General features: G+C 42.1%; 7 non-coding genes across 7 annotated transcripts; all 7 read right to left on the bottom strand.

Moving 5' to 3' along the window:
* Positions 1-2662: 2662 nt before the first annotated feature.
* TRNAL-CAG (transfer RNA leucine (anticodon CAG)) lies at positions 2663-2745 on the bottom strand. Its single transcript has one exon. It is a non-coding gene; the product is annotated as a tRNA-Leu (tRNA).
* A 1184-nt stretch (positions 2746-3929) lies between these two features.
* TRNAF-GAA (transfer RNA phenylalanine (anticodon GAA)) lies at positions 3930-4002 on the bottom strand. The gene has a single exon. It is a non-coding gene; the product is annotated as a tRNA-Phe (tRNA).
* Positions 4003-4936: 934 nt separating this feature from the next.
* TRNAL-CAG (transfer RNA leucine (anticodon CAG)) lies at positions 4937-5019 on the bottom strand. Its single transcript has one exon. It is a non-coding gene; the product is annotated as a tRNA-Leu (tRNA).
* A 1184-nt stretch (positions 5020-6203) lies between these two features.
* Positions 6204-6276, bottom strand: TRNAF-GAA (transfer RNA phenylalanine (anticodon GAA)). Its single transcript has one exon. It is a non-coding gene; the product is annotated as a tRNA-Phe (tRNA).
* A 14622-nt stretch (positions 6277-20898) lies between these two features.
* On the bottom strand, positions 20899-20981 carry TRNAL-CAG (transfer RNA leucine (anticodon CAG)). The gene has a single exon. It is a non-coding gene; the product is annotated as a tRNA-Leu (tRNA).
* A 2180-nt stretch (positions 20982-23161) lies between these two features.
* TRNAL-CAG (transfer RNA leucine (anticodon CAG)) lies at positions 23162-23244 on the bottom strand. The gene has a single exon. It is a non-coding gene; the product is annotated as a tRNA-Leu (tRNA).
* A 1184-nt stretch (positions 23245-24428) lies between these two features.
* TRNAF-GAA (transfer RNA phenylalanine (anticodon GAA)) lies at positions 24429-24501 on the bottom strand. Its single transcript has one exon. It is a non-coding gene; the product is annotated as a tRNA-Phe (tRNA).
* Between the last annotated feature and the right edge of the window lie 682 nt (positions 24502-25183).

Raw genomic sequence — 25183 nt, 5'->3', positions numbered from 1 at the left:
TCAGTATAGATGGACTAATAGAGAAAGTCCCACACACTGCTAGAAGGCCAAAAATTTTTTCAGAGCTAGATGCAGATAAAAATTATATTCAATTTGCAACCTGATGGAGGTCAGTATAGATGGACTAATAGAACAAGTCCCACACACAGCTAGAAGCCCAAATATTTTTTCAGAGGTACTGTAGATGCAGATAAAAATTATTTTTAATTTGCAACCTGATGGAGGTCAGTATAGATGGACTAATAGAGAAAGTCCCACACACTGCTAGAAGGCCAAATATTTTTTCAGAGCTAGATGCAGATAAAAATTATATTCAATTTGCAACCTGTTGGAGGTCAGTATAGATGGACTAATAGAACAAGTCCCACACACAGCTAGAAGCCCAAATATTTTTTCAGAGGTACTGTAGATGCAGATAAAAATTATTTTTAATTTGCAACCTGATGGAGGTCAGTATAGATGGACTAATACAACAAGTCCTACACACAGCTAGAAGCCCAATATTTTTTCAGAGGTAGATGCAGAAAAAAATATATTCAGTTTGCAACCTGATGGAGGTCAGTATAGATGGAGTAATAGAACAAGTCCCACACACAGCTAGAAGCCCAAATATTTTTTCAGAGGTAGATGCAGATAAAAATTATTTTTAATTTGCAACCTGATGGAGGTCATTATAGATGGACTAATAGAGAAAGTCCCACACACTGCTAGAAGGCCAAATATTTTTTCAGAGCTAGATGCAGATAAAAATTATATTCAATTTGCAACCTGATGGAGGTCAGTATAGATGGACTAATAGAGAAAGTCCCACACACTGCTAGAAGGCCAAATATTTTTTCAGAGCTAGATGCAGATAAAAATTATATTCAATTTGCAACCTGATGGAGGTCAGTATAGATGGACTAATAGAACAAGTCCCACACAAAGCTAGAAGCCCAAATATTTTTTCAGAGGTACTGTAGATGCAGATAAAAATTATTTTTAATTTGCAACCTGATGGAGGTCAGTATAGATGGACTAATAGAGAAAGTCCCACACACTGCTAGAAGGCCAAATATTTTTTCAGAGCTAGATGCAGAAAAAAATTATATTCAGTTTGCAACCTGATGGAGGTCAGTATAGATGGACTAATAGAGAAAGTCCCACACACTGCTAGAAGGCCACATATTTTTTCAGAGGTAGATGCAGAAAAAAATATATTCAGTTTGCAACCTGATGGAGGTCTGTATAGATGGATTAATAGAACAAGTCCCACACACAGCTAGAAGCCCAATATTTTTTCAGAGGTAGATGCAGAAAAAAATATATTCAGTTTGCAACCTGATGGAGGTCTGTATAGATGGATTAATAGAACAAGTCCCACACACAGCTAGAAGCCCAATATTTTTTCAGAGGTAGATGCAGAAAAAAATATATTCAGTTTGCAACCTGATGGAGGTCAGTATAGATGGACTAATACAACAAGTCCCACACAGCTAGAAGCCCAATATTTTTTCAGAGCTAGATGCAGAAAAAAATTATATTCAATTTGCAACCTGATGGAGGTCAGTATAGATGGACTAATAGAATGATGCTATGCCCAAAAGATTTTACTTCACTAGGTGCAGTACAAAAAATTGGTATTCTATACACAGGTGGTATATCTTGCAACACAGATAGGCTACTCCACTGACTAACACACTCTGCAATAGGCCAAAAAGGATTAGCTTTGCTAGATTCAGCCAATTGCTGTGAAAAAAACTTGCACAGCACTGGCACAGACCTGCCTGGCAAAAACTGATAGGAACTGATGTAACCTAGTCCTGTAAAGGACTCCAATTACAATTAGTCTTTACTCCCAAAATCTATCTATTTAAGAGCACAGACCTGCCTGATAAAAGTCGTAGGAAATGCTGTAACCTAGTCCTTAAAAGGACTGCAATCACAACTATTCCCTACTCCCAAGCTATCTGTAGATTTGTGCGAAAATTGGCTTGAAATTAACAAGTTATAGCGCACACAGCAACAGCGGTGCCATCTAACATGCAGCTGCAGCAGTGAGAAAATGGTGGCGACGGGGAAAATGGCTTGGAATTATAGGGCAGGGACATGTGACATACACTGCCATTGACACATGCCCTTGCTTGTGTGAAAAAAAGCACTTCGCTCCGTGTGTGCGCTGGTGATAGGCTGACAGATTGCACCTCCCCACTGTAAATGCGGGAAAGAGAAAAAAAAAATGGAGATCTTCATTGTTCCTGCAGAAATCCATCCCCTGCCCCTCCCCCCACCCCGCTGTACACTCAAACTGCGTATTAACATTAATTTTCATCATTACTGAGAAAAACTCCAGTTATGATTTTGGTGCACGAACAGATATCGAACATAACCTCGAACAGCCAAATTTTTCTCAAATTGTTCGTGTTCGCCGAACGGCTCGAACACCGCCCAAAACAGCTCGAATTTGAGACTGGCGAACAGTTCGAGTAGAACAACGCTCATCTCTATTTAAGATTTGCCTCAAAGACCCAAAGGAATACTGCCAAAGTGCCAACGTTGAGAATTGGTTTTGCTAAGCCCCATCACTTTTAGATATCGATTTGAGATTGCCACCAATAGAGCGGACCCCCAACTAATCAGTAACAGGAGTGAAGCTGTACAATTTCTTGAAATAAAATTCTAATGTCAGAAGTGGGATTTGAACCCACGCCTCCAGGAGAGACAGTGACCTGAACACAGCGCCTTAGACCACTCAGCCATCCTGACTTCTTTTTGCTTTTGTAATTTAACTCTTTCTAAGCTAAGCAGTAGAAAGCTGAGCATTACTTGTGATGAAAGGAAATATGCCATGATTTCTTTTATTTTAATATTGATTTGTAACCTATTAGTTACAGCCAATTTTGAGCTTCATGACCAAGCACCGTTTTTTAAATTTGACATGTATCAATTTATGTGGCAATAACACTGGAATGCTTAACATATCCCCGTGATTCTAATAGTGTTATTTTGTAACACATTGTACTTTATATTAATGGTAAATTTAGGTCAATATATATTTAGTTTTTCTTGTGAAAATATCTAAAGTTGCACAATTTCATTGAAATGCGGTGATGCCCCATATGTCTTCAGAAACTACTGTTTGGTCACACAGCAGGGCTTTGAAAGTAAGAGTGCTATTTGGGTTTTGGGAATGCAGATTTTTCAAGAATATTTTGAGGGTGACATTTGCGGAGTTCCAAAAGTTCCAAAACAGCAGAAACCCCTCCAAAGTGATCCCATTTTATAAATTACTCCTCACAATGAATTCATCAACACCAGCAATTACTATTATTGTCCAACAGGTGTTTTCACTCTGCAACATCCAGAATTGCAAATAAGCCAGTTTAGTGCCCAGCTTGAGCTAATGGAGACTAGCACCCCATACATTTTAATTGGGCTCTCCTCGCTAGAGAAATTCCAAATCTGTGGATTCTTTGTCTTACCATTAACGTGGAAACCCCTATTTTTAGAATGAAAGATGACGGTCCTGAGTTGGGGCTTGTGTTTTTTGCCTTCCTGGCTTTTTCCCCAAACATCTTTGTTACTGGCATATTATTTAAGCATATTTGTCTCAGTAATGCCACAGCGATTCATAGTCAAACATAAATGGCTGAAATCATTCAGCTAGTGTCTGATACATGCTGCCTGTATTAGCTATCAGGTTTCCTTTAAATCCTCATACAACTAAGTCAAACTAAAATAAAACAAAGTGATGACGTCCAGAATGAAGGAAAAATTACAAAAAATATTATTTTCCTCAAAAGTTAAAAGTGTTCAGTTCTCAAGTTTCTATCATTTTATTTCCTGTAGATAGTTATAATGATTAGGATTTTTATATTCTCTGTAAACAGTCAGTCCATATGCATTGTTTATTTTCTGCTTAAAATTTAATGGGTGAAGAAAAAAACTTTTGCCGAAACCCGGGATTGAACCGGGGACCTTTAGATCTTCAGTCTAACGCTCTCCCAACTGAGCTATTTCAGCAGGACGCATTTAGATCCAGGAATGTTCAACACACTGTAGATGTCACAACTGGATGTATTTATTTTTACTTTGACTTGTTTTTGCAAGATTATCTATATTTGAAAGTCCCGCTATTTTGCGTACATATTTAAGAACTTACATTAATTCCTTGTGAATGAATAGAAAAAACAGCAATTCTGCATTTTTTTTACATTTTCAAATTTACTCAATTCGCCAGGGTAATTCTGACTGTGTCTCTGTAGGACAGGTGATGATTGAGCATAAAACACAATTTGTAAGCATAATGATGCATCAAGCTTTATTTTTTTGTTAGGTGCAAACAATTGGAGTGAAGATAGGAGATGCAAATTTAGAGAAAATATTCTACTGATTGTTAATGTTGAAAGTGAAAACATTTGTCCCAAATTGTGGTGAAACTTTGATGTCAGTATCACATGCGCATTTCAGACTTGTTAAACTATGTTCATCTGCTCTTTTAGCTTTTGTTTATTAAGTATATATATAGTCTATTGATGCCTGAGGTAAAAAAATCTGAAATTACACTTACTGGTAATTCGGTTTCTAGGAATCTTCCACGACAGCACCTTAGGAGGTTCACTCTCTGCCCTAATAGGGACAGAGAACACATAGAGATGAAATAGTCCCTCCCATTTTCCTATCCACAGTATTTTTCCAATGCCAAAGCAACAACTAGCATATGCACAAAGAAATTATTTGATGTTCCCAGAAGTCTTTTGTGAAAGCACAAATACAGGACATTTAAGATTTGCCTCAAGGACCCCCAGGAATACTGTCAAAGTGCCAACGTTGAGAATTGGTTTTGCTAAGCCCCATCACTTTTAGTTTTCGATTTGAGATTGCCACCAATAGAGCGGACCCCCAACTAATCAGTAACATGAGTAAAGCTGTACAATTTTTTGAAAGAAAATGGTAATGTCAGAAGTGGGATTTGAACCCACACCTCCAGGAGAGACAGTGACCTGAACACAGCGCCTTAGACCACTCGGCCATCCTGACTTCTTTTTGCTTTTGTAATTTAACTCTTTCTAAGCTAAGCAGTAGAAAGATGAGCATTACTTGTGATGAAAGGAAATATACCATGATTTCTTTTATTTTAATATTGATTTGTAACCTATTAGTTACAGCCAATTTTGAGCTTCATGACCAAGCACCTTTTTTTAAATCTGACATGTATCACTTTATGTGGCAATAACACTGGAATGCTTAACATATCCCTGTGATTCTGATAGTGTTATTTTGTAACACATTGTACTTTATATTAATGGTAAATTTAGGTCAATCTATATTTAGTTTTTCTTGTGAAAATATCTAAAGTTGCACAATTTCATTGAAATGCGGTGATGCCCCATATGTCTTCAGAAACTACTGTTTGGTCACACAGCAGGGCTTTGAAAGTAAGAGCGCTATTTGCGTTTTGGGAATGCAGATTTTGCAAGAATATTTTGAGGGTGACATTTGCGGAGTTCCAAAAGTTCCAAAACAGCAGAAACCCCTCCAAAGTGATCCCATTTTATAAATTACTCCTCACAATGAATTCATCAACACCAGCAATTACTATTATTGTCCAACAGGTGTTTTCACTCTGCAACATCCAGAATTGCAAATAAGCCAGTTTAGTGCCCAGCTTGCGCTAATGGAGACAAGCACCCCATACATTTTAATTGGGCTCTCCTCGCTACAGAAATGCCAAATCTGTGGATTCTTTGTCTTACCATTAACGTGGAAACCCCTATTTTTAGAATGAAAGATGACGGTCCTGAGTTGGGGCTTGTGTTTTTTGCCTTCCTGGCTTTTTCCCCAAACATCTTTGTTCCTGGAATATTATTTAAGCATATTTGTCTCAGTAATGCCACAGCGATTCATAGTCAAACATAAATGGCTGAAATCATTCAGCTAGTGTCTGATACATGCTGCCCATATTAGCTATCAGGTTTCCTTTAAATCCTCATACAGCTAAGTCAAACTAAAATAAAACAAAGTGATGACGTCCAGAATGAAGGAAAAATTACAAAAAATATTATTTTCCTCAAAAGTTAAAAGTGTTCAGTTCTCAAGTTTCTATCATTTTATTTCCTGTAGATAGTTATAATGATTAGGATTTTTATATTCTCTGTTAACAGTCAGTCCATATGCTTTGTTTATTTTCTGCTTAAAATTTAATGGGTGAAGAATAAAACTTTTGCCAAAACCCAGGATTGAACCAGGGACCTTTAGATCTTCAGTCTAACGCTCTCCCAACTGAGCTATTTCAGCAGGACACATTTAGATTCAGGAATGTTCAACACACTGTAGATGTCACAACTGGATGTATTTAATTTTACTTTGACTTGTTTTTGCAAGATTATCTATATTTGAAAGTCCCGCTATTTTGCGTACATATTTAAGAACTTACATTAATTCTTTGTGAATGAATAGAAAAAACAGCAATTCTGCATTTTTTTTACATTTTCAAATTTACTCAATTCGCCAGGGTAATTCTGACTGTGTCTCTGTAGGACAGGTGATGATTGAGCATAAAACACAATTTGTAAGCATAATGTTGCATCAAACTTTATTTTTTTCTTAGGTGCCAACAATTGGAGTGAAGATAGGAGATGCAAATTTAGAGAAAATATTCTACTGATTGTTAATGTTGAAAGTGAAAACATTTGTCCCAAATTGTGGTGAAACTTTGATGTCAGTATCACATGCGCATTTCAGACTTGTTAAACTATGTTCATCTGCTCTTTTAGCATTTGTTTATTAAGTACATATATAGTCTATTGATGCCTGAGGTAAAAAAATCTGAAATTAGACTTACTGGTAATTCGGTTTCTAGGAATCTTCCACGACAGCACCTTAGGAGGTTCACTCTCTGCCCTAATAGGGACAGAGAACACATAGAGATGAAATAGTCCCTCCCATTTTCCTATCCATAGTATTTTTCCGATGCCAAAGCAACAACTAACATATGCACAAAGAAACTATTTGATGTTCCCAGAAGTCTTTTTTGAAAGCACAAATTCAGGACATTTAAGATTTGCCTCAAGGACCCCAAGGAATACTGCCAAAGTGCGAACGTTGAGAATTGGTTTTGCTAAGCCCCATCACTTTTAGTTTTCGATTTGAGATTGCCACCAATAGAGCGGACCCCCAACTAATCAGTAACAGGAGTGAAGCTGTACAATTTCTTGAAAGAAAATTCTAATGTCAGAAGTAGAGATGAGCGTTGTTCTACTCGAACTGTTCGCCAATCTCAAATTCGAGCTGTTTTGGGCGGTGTTCGAGTCATTCGGCGAACAGGAACAATTTGAGAAAAATTCGGCTGTTCGAGGTTATGTTCGATAACTGTTCGTGCACCAAAATCATAACTGGATTTTTTCTCAGTAATGATGAAAATTAATGTTAATACGCAGTTTGAGTGTACAGCGGGGTGGGGGGAGGGGCAGGGGATGGATCTCTGCAGGAACAATGAAGATCTCCATTTTTTTTTTCTCTTTCCCGCATTTACAGTGGGGAGGTGCAATCTGTCAGCCTATCAGTAGCGCACACACGGAGCGAAGTGCTTTTTTTCACACAAGCAAGGGCATGTGTCATTGGCAGTGTATGTCACATGTCCTTGCCCTATAAGACCAAGCCATTTTCCCCGTCGCCACCATTTTCTCACTGCTGCAGCTGCGTGTTAGACGGCACCGTTGTTGCTGTGTGCGCTATACCTTGTTAATTTCAAGCCAATTTTCGCACAAATCTACAGATAGCTTGGGAGTAGGGAATAGTTGTGATTGCAGTCCTTTTAAGGACTAGGTTACAGCATTTCCTACGACTTTTATCAGGCAGGTCTGTGCTCTTAAATAGATAGATTGTGGGAGTAAAGACTAATTGTAATTGGAGTCCTTTTCAGGACTAGGTTACATCAGTTCCTATCAGTTTTTGCCAGGCAGTTCTGTGCCAGTGCTGTGCAAGTTTTTTTCACAGCATTTGGCTGAATCTAGCAAAGCTAATCCTTTTTGGCCTATTGCAGAGTGTGTTAGTCAGTGGAGTAGCCTATCTGTGTTGCAAGATATACCACCTGTGTATAGAATACCAATTTTTTTACTGCACCTAGTGAAGTAAAATCTTTTGGGCCTAGCATCATTCTATTAGTCCATCTATACTGACCTCCATCAGGTTGCAAATTGAATATAATTTTTTTCTGCATCTAGCTCTGAAAAAATATTGGGCTTCTAGCTGTGTGTGGGACTTGTTGTATTAGTCCATCTATACTGATCTCCATCAGGTTGCAAACTGAATATATTTTTTTCTGCATCTACCTCTGAAAAAATATTGGGCTTCTAGCTGTGTGTGGGACTTGTTCTATTAATCCATCTTTACAGACCTCCATCAGGTTGCAAACTGAATATATTTTTTTCTGCATCTACCTCTGAAAAAATATTGGGCTTCTAGCTGTGTGTGGGACTTGTTGTATTAGTCCATCTATACTGACCTCCATCAGGTTGCAAACTGAATATATTTTTTTCTGCATCTACCTCTGAAAAAATATTGGGCTTCTAGCTGTGTGTGGGACTTGTTCTATTAATCCATCTATACAGACCTCCATCAGGTTGCAAACTGAATATATTTTTTTCTGCATCTACCTCTGAAAAAATATGCGGCCTTCTAGCAGTGTGTGGGACTTTCTCTATTAGTCCATCTATACTGACCTCCATCAGGTTGCAAACTGAATATAATTTTTTTCTGCATCTAGCTCTGAAAAAATATTTGGCCTTCTAGCAGTGTGTGGGACTTTCTCTATTAGTCCATCTATACTGACCTCCATCAGGTTGCAAATTAAAAATAATTTTTATCTGCATCTACAGTACCTCTGAAAAAATATTTGGGCTTCTAGCTGTGTGTGGGACTTGTTCTATTAGTCCATCTATACTGACCTCCATCAGGTTGCAAATTGAATATAATTTTTATCTGCATCTAGCTCTGAAAAAATATTTGGCCTTCTAGCAGTGTGTTGGACTTTCTCTATTAGTCCATCTATACTGACCTCCATCAGGTTGCAAATTGAATATAATTTTTATCTGCATCTAGCTCTGAAAAAATATTTGGCCTTCTAGCAGTGTGTGGGACTTTCTCTATTAGTCCTTCTATACTGACCTCCATCAGGTTGCAAATTAAAAATGATTTTTATCTGCATCTACCGCTGAAAAAATATTTGGGCTTCTAGCTGTGTGTGGGACTTGTTCTATTACTCCATCTATACTGACCTCCATCAGGTTGCAAACTGAATATATTTTTTTCTGCATCTACCTCTGAAAAAATATTGGGCTTCTAGCTGTGTGTGGGACTTGTTGTATTAATCCATCTATACTGACCTCCATCAGGTTGCAAATTAATAATAATTTTTATCTGCATCTACAGTACCTCTGAAAAAATATTTAGGCTTCTAGCTGTGTGTGGGACTTGTTCTATTAGTCCATCTATACTGACCTCCATCAGGTTGCAAATTGAATATAATTTTTATCTGCATCTAGCTCTGAAAAAATATTTGGCCTTCTAGCAGTGTGTGGGACTTTCTCTATTAGTCCATCTATACTGACCTCCATCAGGTTGCAAATTAAAAATAATTTTTATCTGCATCTAGCTCTGAAAAAATATTTGGCCTTCTAGCAGTGTGTGGGACTTTCTCTATTAGTCCATCTATACTGACCTCCATCAGGTTGCAAATTAAAAATAATTTTTATCTGCATCTACAGTACCTCTGAAAAAATATTTGGGCTTCTAGCTGTGTGTGGGACTTGTTCTATTAGTCCATCTATACTGACCTCCATCAGGTTGCAAATTGAATATAATTTTTATCTGCATCTAGCTCTGAAAAAATATGTGGCCTTCTAGCAGTGTGTGGGACTTTCTCTATTAGTCCATCTATACTGACCTCCATCAGGTTGCAAATTAAATATAATTTTTATCTGCATCTACCTCTGAAAAAATATTTGGGCTTCTAGCTGTGTGTGGGACTTGTTCTATTACTCCATCTATACTGACCTCCATCAGGTTGCAAACTGAATATATTTTTTTCTGCATCTACCTCTGAAAAAATATTGGGCTTCTAGCTGTGTGTGGGACTTGTTGTATTAGTCCATCTATACTGACCTCCATCAGGTTGCAAATTAAAAATAATTTTTATCTGCATCTACAGTACCTCTGAAAAAATATTTGGGCTTCTAGCTGTGTGTGGGACTTGTTCCATTAGTCCATCTATACTGACCTCCATCAGGTTGCAAATTGAATATAATTTTTATCTGCATCTAGCTCTGAAAAAATATTTGGCCTACTAGCAGTGTGTGGGACTTTCTCTATTAGTCCATCTATACTGACCTCCATCAGGTTGCAAATTAAAAATAATTTTTATCTGCATCTAGCTCTGAAAAAATATTTGGCCTTCTAGCAGTGTGTGGGACTTTCTCTATTAGTCCATCTATACTGACCTCCATAAGGTTGCAAACTGAATATAATTTTTTTCTGCATCTACCTCTGAAAAAATATTTGGGCTTCTAGCAGTGTGTGGGACTTGTTCTATTAGTACATCTATACTGACCTCCATCAGGTTGCAAATTTAATATAATTTTTTTCTGCATCTAGCTCTGAAAAAATGTTTGGCCTTCTAGCAGTGTGTGGGACTTGTTCTATTAGTCCATCTATACTGACCTCCATAAGGTTGCAAACTGAATATAATTTTTTTCTGCATCTACCTTTGAAAAAATATTTGGCCTTGTAGCTGTGTGTGGGACTTGTTCTATTAGTCCATCTATACTGACCTCCATAAGGTTGCAAACTGAATATAATTTTTTTCTGCATCTAGCACTCTAAAAATATTTGGCCTTCTAGCAGTGTGTTGGACTTGTTCTATTAGTCATCTATACTGACCTCCATCAGGTTGCAAATTCAAAATAATTTTTTGTCTGCATCTACCTCTGAAAAAATATTTGGCCTTCTAGCAGTGTGTGGGACTTGTCCTATTAGTCCATCTATACTGACCTCCATCAGGTTGCAAACTGAATATAATTTTTTTCTGCATCTAACTCTGAAAAAATATTTGGCCTTCTAGCAGTGTGTGGGTCTCATTGTATTAGGCCATCTATACCAAGCTCCACCAGCTTTTCAATTAATAATAATTTTTCGCTGCATCTAGCCCTGAAAATAATTTTTCTTCCCAATAGTGGTAGCAATAGAAATATGGGGCACGCTCCTGGCTTACAAAAATATACTCTTCATAACAAAAAACACCAGCTTAGCGCACTGCATTAATAAGATGGCATCATCGTCTCTCCCAGTGCTAGGCCTACTACCCAGGCTAGCATTCCTGTGCCTAAAACACAATTTATGGGTCCGCGCTAGCCACTATGCTGAGGGGTCTAAAGCTGCTGCTAACGCTTTATAACAATTCAATTGGCAGATTTTCACAGAGCTCTTCCACAATGCCCACCCATCGGGACAACAGTTGCCCACCTTCCCTATGGGATCTAGTGGCGAATAGTTGATGCCATTAATCAGAGCGTCAGTTGACCCGTCGACGTGGCAAGCATACGGTAAGGCATGGGAAGAGTGGACACGACTAGTAGCAGGCAGACGGGTTGACCAATGTGAACAAGCCAGATCACAAGTCACCATAGAATTTCTCCACCAGCTAATGATGAGGGGCATATCAGGGGCGTCAGCGCAGCGGTGTCTGACCGGAGTAGCATTTCACTTCCAACTACTGAATTGGGGAGATGTGACAAAGATTCATCATCAGACAATCCATAAAAGGGTGGAAAAGGGGTCAGCCAAGTCAGGAGTGTAGACGTCCCGTCCCGTGTCACTAAAACTGATTTCTCACATCATATCCCTAACACCATTAACATGACACTCACAATTTGAAGCAACACTACTGTCTACTGCATTTGTGATCGCCTTCTTCGGGGCGCTATGCATAAGCGAATTAGTCCCTCAATCCAAAATTAGCACCAATGGAGGCTTATTACACCAGGACGTAGTCATAGGCAATAATGCAATACGTCTACGCATACACAAATCGAAAATGGTTCCAGCGGGCAGGGGCACTTGGGTACTTCTACAACCCACAAACGGTACACTGAGTCGGGTAACAATAGTAAAACCATATCTAACCATCAGATCACAAAGTAATTTGTTCCTATCACACATTGATGGGACGCCATTATCAAGATACCAGTTCCAAGCTATATTTAATAAATGCATAACATCGGCAGGGAACCACCCCAAAGATTACGGGACACACTCATTCCGCATAGGCGCGGCCACAGAAGCAGCAAGAGCAGGACTGTCAGAAACGGAAGTTCAGAGGATAGAGAGATGGTGATCCACGTGTTTGGCAAGATACATAAGACCAGACTTGTTATCCTAACGTGGTTTGTTTCTTTTACAGGTGACGCTAAGCCAACAGTGTGGGTGATAGGCCACTCGTATATATACTGGGCAGATTAAAGGGCGAAAGTCCGCCCAGGCGGGAGGAAATTAGAGTTTCATAACACATATTTCAACTGGAGAGGTATTAAAGGCCTGCTATGGCCATAGGTACTAATGGAGGTAATCAAGGTAGGGAGAGAGGCAAGATGTCTGGTCATCCTAGTTATACAGGCCGGGGGAAACAACCTAGGTCATCACAAGAGCGCATAACTAATGGCAATAATGAAACTAGACACTGAGCGCTTCAGAGAATTTTTCACAAAACTAGCTATAGTATGGTCAGAGATTGTGCCGATAGCGGTATGGCAAGGTGCGCGAGACATCATGGCCATCGAACGGACATGGCGGGTAATAAATATTCGGATGGCAAAATTTAGAAGAGACAGAGGCGGTGTAGTGGTACGACACCGACAACTGGAAGGAGATAAAGCAGGCCTCATACGGCCCGACGGTGTTCACTTAATGGATATTGGACTGAACATATTCCTGTCAGGACTCCAGGACGGAGTGGAACAAGCGTTAAGAGTGATGGGTGGGGGTCAGAGTCCTGCATACGAGTACGCAGGATCCTCCGTGGCCTGGAAATAGAAAGGACATGTTGGAGAGTTACACTTGTTGGCCAAGTTGCCGGAGTGGAGACCCAGGGCATGCTGCAACAAGCTGAATTATTTTAGAAATAAAATGTCTTTCTAATGGAATGAGTATAAAGAGTTAATAAAGCTGTGACCGATCCTCACCCATCCAGTTGTAAGAGTTACATTATTGTATTGTCAAGGAAAGGGGGGCGGTAGGGGGGCTGAGCGCCTGGGTTTGGTTGGGGGTCCCCACAGTCTGCCTAGGCTAGATGCATTTAAAAATTCTTATTAGATACACAGGCGGTGCAGCTTGCTTCGCAGCTGGGCTACTACGCCCAAAGTATTGCCTAGGCTAGATGCAGTTAAAAATTCTACGCTGACTAGCAGACACTGAAGATTTGGAGCAGACCTCTGAGTAAACAGCTCTTCAGACTCAATCATCTGTGTTACCCCAAGCCATAGTGTATGTAGTTTCTTACAGTTAAAAGGGGGGGGGGAGCGACCCAACCCACCTGGAATTGACGATGCCAACGTCACGTAAGACACAGCAAGGGGACTCCAAAAAGAGTTTCCATTTTTTCCCAAAATTGTGGCACAGACACCACTTAACCCTAGAACGCATACCTGGGGCCTCGCAGTCCCGCCCTGTTAATTGTTTTCTATTTTCTGCAAGATTACTTTAGTTAGAATTTTGAAACTGTAGGTATTCTTCATGTATATAGTTGTTTGTCATTTTAGTTTGAGTTATTCAATGTTATTTGCACACGGGCCTAAAAGGCCCCAGGTATATGAAAGTGTAGATTTTTATGGTCATGCGTTCTAGGGTTAAGTGGCATCAATTGCCCCACAGTTGCTTAAAACGGATGGTGAGGTGATATTACCAAATCCTCAAGCTTTTAGCCTCCCAAGGATAACACAGGATTAGAAAAGTCCTTGCGAATCCATGATTTGTTCATCTTTATGAACGTGAGTCTGTCTACATTCTCAGTGGACAGCCGCGTGCGCTTATCTGTCAGCACACCATCAGCAGCGCTGAACACACGTTCAGAGAGAACACTGGCTGCAGGGCATGACAAGATCTCCAAGGCGTGAGTGGCGAGCTCCGGCCATTTTTCCAGATTGGAATACCAAAATGAGCAAGGGTCCAGTGACACAGTCATGGCTTCGATGTTCACTTGGAGATACTCCTGCACCATCCTCTCTAGGCATTGACTATGTGTCAGACTTCTTGTCTCCTGTGGCCTTGCAAAGGATGGTCTAAAAAAGTGGTGAAACGATTTCACAAAATTGCTGTTACCAGCAGATACTGTGTTACTGTTACGGTTTGAGTGATGAAGACTCGACAGTCCCGCGGTTGGCAAGTTAGAACTTTGAGATTCACTTCATGCACCACTGGTGTTTTGTGGAAAAGCACATGTAAGATTCTGCAACAGCGTCTGCAGATACTCCTGCATGCGTCAATCCATTTTTATGGCAGGAACTATTTCGGCAAATTTACTTTTGTACCGGGGATCTAAGAGTGTGGCAACCCAGTAGTCGAGATTACTTCGAATTCTGCAATCTGAGGGTCATGTTGCAGGTAGTGCAGCAAGAAGGCACTCATGTGTCTTGCGCATCCAGGAGGACCAAGTCCTTGTTGTGTTGGTAGCGAGGTAAGAATCATACTTCTTTCCTCTGCCCTCTCCCCCCAACCTCTCACAACAGAAATGTGATCAAGGTCTCCCTCATCTGATGAGTCTTCCATGCCCATCGCCAGTTCATCCTCCACTTCTTCCTCGGCTCCTGCACCTTCCTCAACAGTTTGGCTGCTACCATGCGCCCTGTTTAATCCCTCTCCCCCACCCTCCCATGCCTGCCTCCTTGGTGCTGCCAACCGTCTGGACCTTGGAGATGTTATCCCTTCCGCATACGACTCCTCCTCTACTTCCTCCACCTCCTCTTGTCCGACCACCTGACTCTGAATTCTGTTTAATGTGTGCTCCAGCATGTAAATCACCGGAATAGTTATGCTGATAATGGCATCGTCGTCAGCACTAAACATCTTCGTCGCCATTTCAAAACTGTGCAGAAAGGTGTGTGGCGCCCCTGAGGGTGCAGTCACCACAGAGTTACTGCATCTCACCCAGAGGTGTGGTATTTCACCCTCAGGTAAGGAAGGCGTATGGCTCGGGACCCTAACACCTGCATCCAACACATACCCGCAGTGGGGTTAGGGCGAGATTGCTCCTAAGGGAGAGCACAGTCCCAGGTCCCTAGCTGGTGGGAGGATCCTATGTAGTGGGTGCTTAGGGGAGCAGCTTAGGGGAGCACATGACAGGGAGAGTATAAATAGGAAGCCATCTTAGAAAGAGCAAGCCAGTCAGAGGAGGAAAAGTGACAGGAGCAGAGGCTCGGCATGAGTTCTGCTCCGGAGGCGGGCCTAGCCTGGGAGGCCCAGGACTGAAGGAGAGAAGAGAGGAGTGGGAGCAGGAAGGCTCCAGGAACCGAAGGGACCCTAGGGCTACGGGCCATGCAGAAGGCCACCTGTACTCCCGCTGCTACCAGGAGGTAGAGGGGTCAGGCCAGATAAGGGGAACCGGTCCCTCAACTAGAGGAGAAACAGCAAGGCTCAACTAGAAACCAGAGGCTGCAGCATTTCATGTACTGCAGGCAAAAGACCACACCAGTCTCACTAAGAAGGTAGCCACATAGGACCCAGGGGACGGAACACAAGTCGCCCGCCAAGGCCCGAGGATACCGGATAGAAGTGTCACTGGGTGTGAGGTGCAGGGAGAAGGCCAGACAAAGGACACACAGAAGGGGGTCCTGCTAAGTACTCCGGAGCTATCTGGGGGTGGACTGAGCCCCTCACTGAGTACGCACAGCACGACGGGTGAGATAGCTCTGGTACCTGTAATCTGGACTGCAACAACTGTGAGTAAAGATCTTGGGACTGCATCACACGGACTCTGTGTTCATTACTGACTCCCTGCACTACAACCACCATCATCCACCCACACTGCCCTGAAGCTACACTCTTCCTGTGGTGAGTAATAATACCATTGCAGCAAAACCACCAGCTTCAGAGGACTGTTCCGCAGCGGCGGCCCCTTTGGCCGCACTCCACAGGTGGCGTAGTCGGACATTATAAAATCCATATATACAAATTACCGTTGGATTGACCGCCCTGGGTCACGGACCGGGTCACCGCCACAGTGACTACAACCCCCAGCGTCTACCGGCCCGGCTCCGGGTACCCCATGGACCAGGGGGCGCGTCAACTTCATAGGTCCCTGATCTGAGACCACTCCTGCTGTGTGATTTGCCCCACCTCTGGATCTCGTTGGCCCAGGCTATACGTCAGAAAATATTGCACCAGGGCTTGTCGGTGCTGCCACAGTCGCTGCAACATGTGCAGAGTTGAATTCCACCATGTCGGCACATCGCATTTCAGCCGGTGAACTGGCAGGCCCAACGACTTCTGTAGAGATGTAAGTCATTGAGCTGCGGGATGCGAACGGCGGAAGTGAGCACACAGCGACCGAGCCCTCTGCAGAAGGCCATCTATTCCGGGATAGTTGGCTAAAGATTTATGGACAACCAGGTTCAACACGTGAGCCATACAAGGCACGTGTGTAACATTGCCCCGGCGAAGGGCCGCACCCAGGTTTGCAGCATTGTCGCACACGGCCTTCCCTGGTTTCAGGTCCAGTGGAGACAACCATTCATGAAACTGGGTCTCCAGAGCTGACCACAAGTCCTCAGCTGTGTGACTCACATTTCCCAGACATTTCAAAGTAAACACTGATGCCATTGAGGCCTGCTGCCAGCATAGTAAGGAGGTGCGCAGTTAGAAAGCAGGTGGCATTACCAGACAGGCTTTGGGTGCAGGTGGAGGACCGAGAGGAGGTTGAGGAGGCAGAAGCAGTGGAGGAACTTCTAGATAAAGAGGATTGACGCACAACTCGCGGGGACGGCAAGACTTGGACAGCAGCCCCTTGTCCTGCTGTCACCATAGTTACCCAGTGCACTGTCAGCGACATCTAACGCCCCTGTCCATGCCTACTCGTCCAAGTGTCTGTGGTGAAATGCACCCTGTCACACACAGAGTTTCTCAAAGAAGCGTTGATGTTGTGTGCGACATGCTGGTGGAGCGCAGGCACACCTTTCTTTGAGAAGTAGTGCCGACTGGGCATCTGGTACTGGGGCACTGCGACGGACATAAGGTCTCAAAAATCCACTGTGTCCTCCAGGCGGAAAGGCAGCATTTCTGTAGCCAACAGCTTGCAGATGGTGAAATTCAACCTCTTAGCTTTCTCATGGCTAGGAGGAAATGGTCTTTTACTTGTCCACATCTGAGGGACCGAGGGCTGGCTGTTGTGCTTTGACGGGGTTGAGTAGGGTGTCCCTAGCAAACTGCCGGTCTGTGAGGAAGATGCAGGCGGACATGTTAGGTTGCCTTGATCCAAAGGTGGTGCTCTCGATGTCAGAGAGCTCTCAACACCAGCAGGTGTTTCCACTTCCCAATGAACTGACGACCTGCCAATCACACTGGCTGTTGCAGGTAAAGAGGTGGCAGGTCTGCGTCCAAAAACATGTGTGACTGCTGTCCCCCCAGTCACAGAGGATGAAGAGGCCGCGGATGCAAAAGATGGGGCAGACGGTGGTTGGCCCAGCCTGCTAGGCCGCATTGTAGCACAGTGAGCTTCCCACTGCAACTTATGCTTCATATCCATGTGACGGTACATGCATGAAGTACTCAAACTATGGATTTTTTGGCCTCTACTTAGCTTTTGGTGACAAATATTACAGATAACACGAGTTGGGTCATCCTTATCGATCTGAATAAATGCCCAGGCTATGCAAGGCTTAGAGCCCATGCGACCTGAAGAGCCACTACGACTTGTGGTCAGAGGCGGAGTTGTGGTTGAGGATGCAGTTGTTGACGTGCTTCCAGTACTCCGTCTCTGTCCAGGAAGGCGCAACCTAAGCTCGTCGTCAATAGCATCTGTGACGCCTCGCTGCGCTTGGTATCACAGATCCTAGAAGAGTGTATTGATGGAATCCTCCACAAGAGGCCCCCATAAACATTCACACATCTCCACCTTCCACCTCAGACCAGCAAAGGGAGCCCGTTAGGGATATAAATAGGGAAGGTGGAGCTAGGCAGTTCAGTGCCTCTGAAGAGTTCCTGCAGTAGAGAAGCCTAAGAGAGGTCAGTCTGCAGTGGATCTCAGTCTAGTCTAGAGAACTCAGTTAATAGTTCAGCAGTGGAGCACGAGGCTCCTGCTAGCTAGATTCAGGGAGCCCAGATAGAGCTTAAGGTGTGTCGGCGTCATAAGATCGGTGAAGCGCGGCAAGCTGCCGTTAGTGTGTATAGCCTATTGAGGGCCCGAGTAGGCCGAAGGCGAGTGGCGAGTTAGTACATAAGGGGCAGAGGAGCTTAACCAGCTCACCCCGAAGCATTTACCGGACACCGGATCCGAGCTTACCGGGATCTCTATGACCCAGTAAGGCATAACCGGAATCCCTGGAGAACTACAAGTCCCAGGATCGCTAAGGTGCTGATACGTAACAGAGCCAGGAGACGCTTAGGCCCCGCATACTGTGAGCGTGAACTTCAAGAGAAGGCCCTACCACAAGGTCAGCCAGCGCAGGACAGAGAAAAAGTTAGGCCTAGCTCCAGGCAGGTCAGAAACTTACTGCGCAGAGGCAAGAAACAGCAGGCCCTACTCCCGCTCATTGGGGAGGATCCTGATATGCATCCTTCACCCTACAGTGCTCCAGGATGTGCCTGAATTTCCTCCAGTAAAAGGTACTGAAGTGACTACCGTCTCCGTTTCCGTTCTTGCTCTGACCCAGCTGGGTCTCGCCTGTCCTGCATTCCCCCTGCATACGCTGCCCTGAGACCTAGCTCCACCTGTGGGGAGCTATACCATCGAGCTGCCTTATCACGGGCCTCAGTGGACTGCTGCAGCGCTGATGCTTCTCACCACATACCACAGGTGGTGTCACAAACTCTTATAAAATTAACAATTATCCACCCTTTTAAAGAGTGACCCCAGGGTACGGGCCAGGGAACCGACCACCGCGACATCCCAAAGGCCAGGCAAAGGCCCGGGTGACCTCATCGACTGGCTGACTGTGGGTTGACAGTAAGTGGGATCTCCAACCTTGTCATCATCACCCTGTGTGTTATCACACCCGTCTTCCTCAAAGCCAACCTCTTCCTGCCCTGACCGAAAAGTCAAGTTGTCGCTCCAATCAGGTATTTGAGTCTCATCATCGTCTTCATCATTGTCTCCACCAACAGGAGTTACAGTTTGGGAACGAGGGTCTACATTATGCTCAGAACCTTCTTCATCTGGTCCTGGATCCGACTTATAAAGATTCTGGGCATCAGTGCAGATCATTTCCTCGTCTGGATTAACAGAAGCTCTGGAGCAGACCTCCGTTTCCCAGGCTATAGTATGAGAAAACAGCTGTGCAGACTCAACCATCTGTGTTACCCAATACTCAGACGGGCAGCTGGAGACTTGGGAGCTGTGAGGAAGCAAGTGCGATTGGGGTGACACCTCTGAGGACTGGAGTATTTGTGATGTTGAAGTTGAGGTGGAGGAGAGCCCACTTGAAGGAGAACTTGATATCCGCTGAAGCACCTGCTGTTTTTGTGCCTCATCTGGAATTTGTAGCGATGGGCGTGTCCGTAACAAAGGGATCTTATCACATTGTCCACGAAAAGAAGTCGACAAGTTAGTTTGGCTGGAAGATGGTCTTTCTTCTGCAGATGTTACTCCCCCCCCACCGCGGGGGGCTCGACCCACCAGCGGACAGGCACCAGTATTAGGAGAGGGGGGCTGGCCGTCAGGGTCCACCGCGGCTCTGGCACAAACCCGGCGACACGGAGGTGGCACGGGCAGGAACGGACTGGCCGTGTCGGCTTCTCACTTTTTGGATTTTAGAAGGGCATGACATGCCTATATCTGTGTCTCCCCCTCCTTTTACTCCTCCACCTCTTTTATTTTCGCATGACTATATGTACTTGTCACTTTTCCATGTGTTAGTTATGTCATCTGAGCAGTTTGTCAGCTTTTGGACACCTTTGAAGGTGTTTTCTATGTGTTTCTATGTGTTTTTGTTTGCCTGCCATTGGTTTTAACGGTGTTCGAAGGTGTTCGACGAACAGTTCGACGAACAGTTCGGCGAACACACGGGTGTTCGACGAACCGAACCGAACTCGAACACTACGGGGGTGGCTCAATACTAGATAGGAGATGCAAATTTAGAGAAAATATTCTACTGATTGTTAATGTTGAAAGTGAAAACATTTGTCCCAAAATGTGGTGAAACTTTGATGTCAGTATCACATGCGCATTTCAGACTTGTTAAACTATGTTCATCTGCTCTTTTAGCTTTTGTTTATTAAGTATATTTATAGTCTATTGATGCCTGAGGTAAAAAAATCTGAAATTAGACTTACTGGTAATTCGGTTTCTAGGAATCTTCCACGACAGCACCTTAGGAGGTTCACTCTCTGCCCTAATAGGGACAGAGAACACATAGAGATGAAATAGTCCCTCCCATTTTCCTATCCACAGTATTTTTCTGATGCCAAAGCAACAACTAACATACGCACAAAGAAACTATTTGATGTTCCCAGAAGTCTTTTTTGAAAGCACAAATTCAGGACATTTAAGATTTGCCTCAAGGACCCCCAGGGATACTGCCAAAGTGCCAACGTTGAGAATTGGTTTTGCTAAGCCCCATCACTTTTAGTTTTCAATTTGAGATTGCCACCAATAGAGCGGACCCCCAACTAATCAGTAACAGGAGTGAAGCTGTACAATTTCTTGAAAGAAAATGCTAATGTCAGAAGTGGGATTCGAACCCACACCTCCAGGAGAGACTGCGACCTGAACGCAGCGCCTTAGACCGCTCAGCCATCCTGACTTCTTTTGGCTTTTGTAATTTAACTATTTCTAAGCTAAGCAGTAGAAAGATGAGCATTACTTGTGATGAAAGGAAATATACCATGATTTCTTTTATTTTAATATTGATTTGTAACCTATTAGTTACAGCCAATTTTGAGCTTTATGACCAAGCACCGTTTTTTAAATCTGACATGTATCAATTTATGTGGCAATAACACTGGAATGCTTAACATATCCCTGTAATTCTGATAGTGTTATTTTGTAACACATTGTGCTTTATATTAATTTTAAATTTAGATCAATATATATTTAGTTTTTCTTGTGAAAATATCTAAAGTTGCACAATTTCATTGAAATGTGGTGATGCCCCATATGTCTTCAGAAACTACTGTTTGGTCACACAGCAGGGCTTTGAAAGTAAGAGCGCTATTTGGGTTTTGAGAATGCAGATTTTGCAAGAATATTTTGAGGGTGACATTTGCGGAGTTCCAAAAGTATCAAAACAGCAGAAACCCCTCCAAAGTGATCCCATTTTATAAATTACTCCTCACAATGAATTCATCAACACCAGCAATTACTATTATTGTCCAACAGGTGTTTTCACTCTGCAACATCAAGAATTGCAAATAAGCCAGTTTAGTGCCAAGCTTGCGCTTATGGAGACAAGCACCCCATACATTTTAAGTGGGCTCTCCTCGCTGGAGAAATGCCAAATCTGTGGATTCTTTGTCTTACCATTAACGTAGAAACCCCTATTTTTAGAATGAAAGATGACGGTCCTGAGTTGGGGCTTGTGTTTTTTGCCTTCCTGGCTTTTTCCCCAAACAGCTTTGTTCCTGGCATATTTTTGAAGCATATTTGTCTCAGTAATGCCACAGCGATTCATAGTCAAACATAAATGGCTGAAATCATTCAGCTAGTGTCTGATACATGCTGCCTGTATTAGCTATCAGGTTTCCTTTAAATCCTCATACAGCTAAGTCAAACTAAAATAAAACAAAGTGATGACGCCCAGAATGAAGGAAAAATTACAAAAAATATTATTTTCCTCAAAAGTTAAAAGTGCTCAGTTCTCAAGTTTCTATCATTTTATTTCCTGTAGATAGTTATAATGATTAGGATTTTTACATTCTCTGTAAACAGTCAGTCCATATGCTTTGTTTATTTTCTGCTTAAAATTTAATGGGTGAAGAAAAAAACTTTTGCCGAAACCCGGGACTTTTAGATCTTCAGTCTAACGCTCTCCCAACTGAGCTATTTCGGCAGGACACATTTAGATTCAGGAATGTTCAACACACTGTAGATGTCACAACTGGATGTATTTATTTTTACTTTGACTTGCTTTTGCAAGATTATCTATATTTGAAAGTCCCGCTATTTTGCGTACATATTTAAGAACTTACATTAATTCTTTGTGAATGAATAGAAAAAACAGCAATTCTGCATTTTTTTTACATTTTCAAATTTACTCAATTCGCCAGGGTAATTCTGACTGTGTCTCTGTAGGACAGGTGATGATTGAGCATAAAATACAGTTTGTAAGCATAATGTTGCATCAAGCTTTATTTTTTTCTTAGGTGCAAACAATTGGAGTGAAGAAAGGAGATGCAAATTTAGAGAAAATATTCTACTGATTGTTAATGTTGAAAGTGAAAACATTTGTCCCAAAATGTGGTGAAACTTGGATGTCAGTATCACATGCGCATTTCAGACTTGTTAAACTATGTTCATCTGCTCTTTTAGCTTTTGTTTATTAAGTATATATATAGTCTATTGATGCCTTGAGGTAAAAAAATCTGAAATTAGACTTACTGGTAATTCGGTTTCTAGGAATCTTCCACGACAGCACCTTAGGAGGTTCACTCTCTGCCCTAATAGGGACAGAGAACACATAGAGATGAAATAGTCCCTCCCATTTTCCTATCCACAGTATTTTTCCGATGCCAAAGCAACAACTAACATATGCACAAAGAAACTATTTGATGTTCCCAGAAGTCTTTTGTGAAAGCACAAATTCAGGACATTTAAGATTTGCCTCAAGGACCCCAAGGAATACTGCCAAAGTGCCAACGTTGAGAATTGGTTTTGCTAAGCCCCATCACTTTTAGTTTTCGATTTGAGATTGCCACCAATAGAGCGGACCCCCAACTAATCAGTAACAGGAGTGAAGCTGTTCAATTTCTTGAAATAAAATTCTAATGTCAGAAGTGGGATTCGAACCCACGCCTCCAGGAGAGACTGCAACCTGAACGCAGCGCCTTAGACCGCTCGGCCATCCTGACTTCTTCTGGCTTTTGTAATTTAACTCTTTCTAAGCTAAGCAGTAGAAAGATGAGCATTACTTGTGATGAAAGGAAATATGCCATGATTTCTTTTATTTTAATATTGATTTGTAACCTATTAGTTACCGCCAATTTTGAGCTTCATGACCAAGCACCATTTTTTAAATCTGACATGTATCAATTTATGTGGCAATAACACTGGAATGCTTAACATATCCCCGTGATTCTGATAGTGTTATTTTGTAACACATTGTACTTTATATTAATGGTAAATTTAGGTCAATATATATTTAGTTTTTCTTGTGAAAATATCTAAAGTTGCACAATTTCATTGAAATGCGGTGATGCCCCATATGTCTTCAGAAAATACTGTTTGGTCACACAGCAGGGCTTTGAAAGTAAGAGCGCTATTTGGGTTTTGGGAATGCAGATTTTGCAAGAATATTTTGAGGGTGACATTTGCGGAGTTCCAAAATAACCAAAACAGCAGAAACCCCTCCAAAGTGATCCCATTTTATAAATTACTCCTCACAATGAATTCATCAACGCCAGCAATTACTATTATTGTCCAACAGGTGTTTTCACTCTGCAACATCCAGAATTGTAAATAAGCCAGTTTAGTGCCCAGCTTGCGCTTATGGAGACAAGCACCCCATACATTTTAAGTGGGCTCTCCTCGCTAGAGAAATGCCAAATCTGTGGATTCTTTGTCTTACCATTAACGTGGAAACCCCTATTTTTAGAATGAAATATGACGGTCCTGAGTTGGGGCTTGTGTTTTTTGCCTTCCTGGCTTTTTCCCCAAACAGCTTTGTTCCTGGCATATTTTTGAAGCATATTTGTCTCAGTAATGCCACAGCGATTCATAGTCAAACATAAATGGCTGAAATCATTCAGCTAGTGTCTGATACATGCTGCCTGTATTAGCTATCAGGTTTCCTTTAAATCCTCATACAGCTAAGTCAAACTAAAATAAAACAAAGTGATGACGTCCAGAATGAAGGAAAAATTACAAAAAATATTATTTTCCTCAAAAGTTAAAAGTGTTCAGTTCTCAAGTTTCTATCATTTTATTTCCTGTAGATAGTTATAATGATTAGGATTTTTACATTCTCTGTAAACAGCCAGTCCATATGCTTTGTTTATTTTCTGCTTAAAATTTAATGGGTGAAGAAAAAAACTTTTGCCGAAACCTGGGATTGAAACAGGGACCTTTAGATCTTCAGTCTAACGCTCTCCCAACTGAGCTATTTCGGCAGGACACACTTAGATTCAGGAATGTTCAACACACTGTAGATGTCACAACTGGATGTATTTATTTTTACTTTGACTTGTTTTTGCAAGATTATCTATATTTGAAAGTCCCGCTATTTTGCGTACATATTTAAGAACTTACATTAATTCTTTGTGAATGAATAGAAAAAACAGCAATTCTGCATTTTTTTTACATTTTCAAATTTACTCAATTCACCAGGGTAATTCTGACTGTGTCTCTGTAGGACAGGTGATGATTGAGCATAAAACACAATTTGTAAGCATAATGTTGCATCAAGCTTTATTTTTTTCTTAGGTGCAAACAATTGGAGTGAAGATTAGAGATGAGCGTTGTTCTACTCGAACTGTTCGCCAATCTCAAATTCGAGCTGTTTTGGGCGGTGTTCGAGCCGTTCTGCGAACACGAACAATTTGATAAAAATTCGGCTGTTCGAGGTTATGTTCGATAACTGTTCGTGCACCAAAATCATAACTGGATTTTTTCTCAGTAATGATGAAAATTAATGTTAATACGCAGTTTGAGTGTACAGCGGGGTGGGGGGAGGGGCAAGGGATGGATCTCTGCAGGAACAATGAAGATCTCCATTTTTTTTTCTCTTTCCCGCATTTGCAGTGGGGAGGTGCAATCTGTCAGCCTATCAGCAGCGCACACACGGAGCGAAGT

The sequence above is a fragment of the Phyllobates terribilis genome, unplaced genomic scaffold (assembly GCF_046119375.1).
Source record: "Phyllobates terribilis strain yellow unplaced genomic scaffold, ASM4611937v1 Scaffold_65__1_contigs__length_7625178, whole genome shotgun sequence".
NCBI lineage: Eukaryota > Metazoa > Chordata > Amphibia > Anura > Dendrobatidae > Phyllobates > Phyllobates terribilis.
The sequence above is the reverse complement of the archived record's forward strand: the minus strand, read 5'-3'. Positions and strand labels throughout refer to the sequence as shown.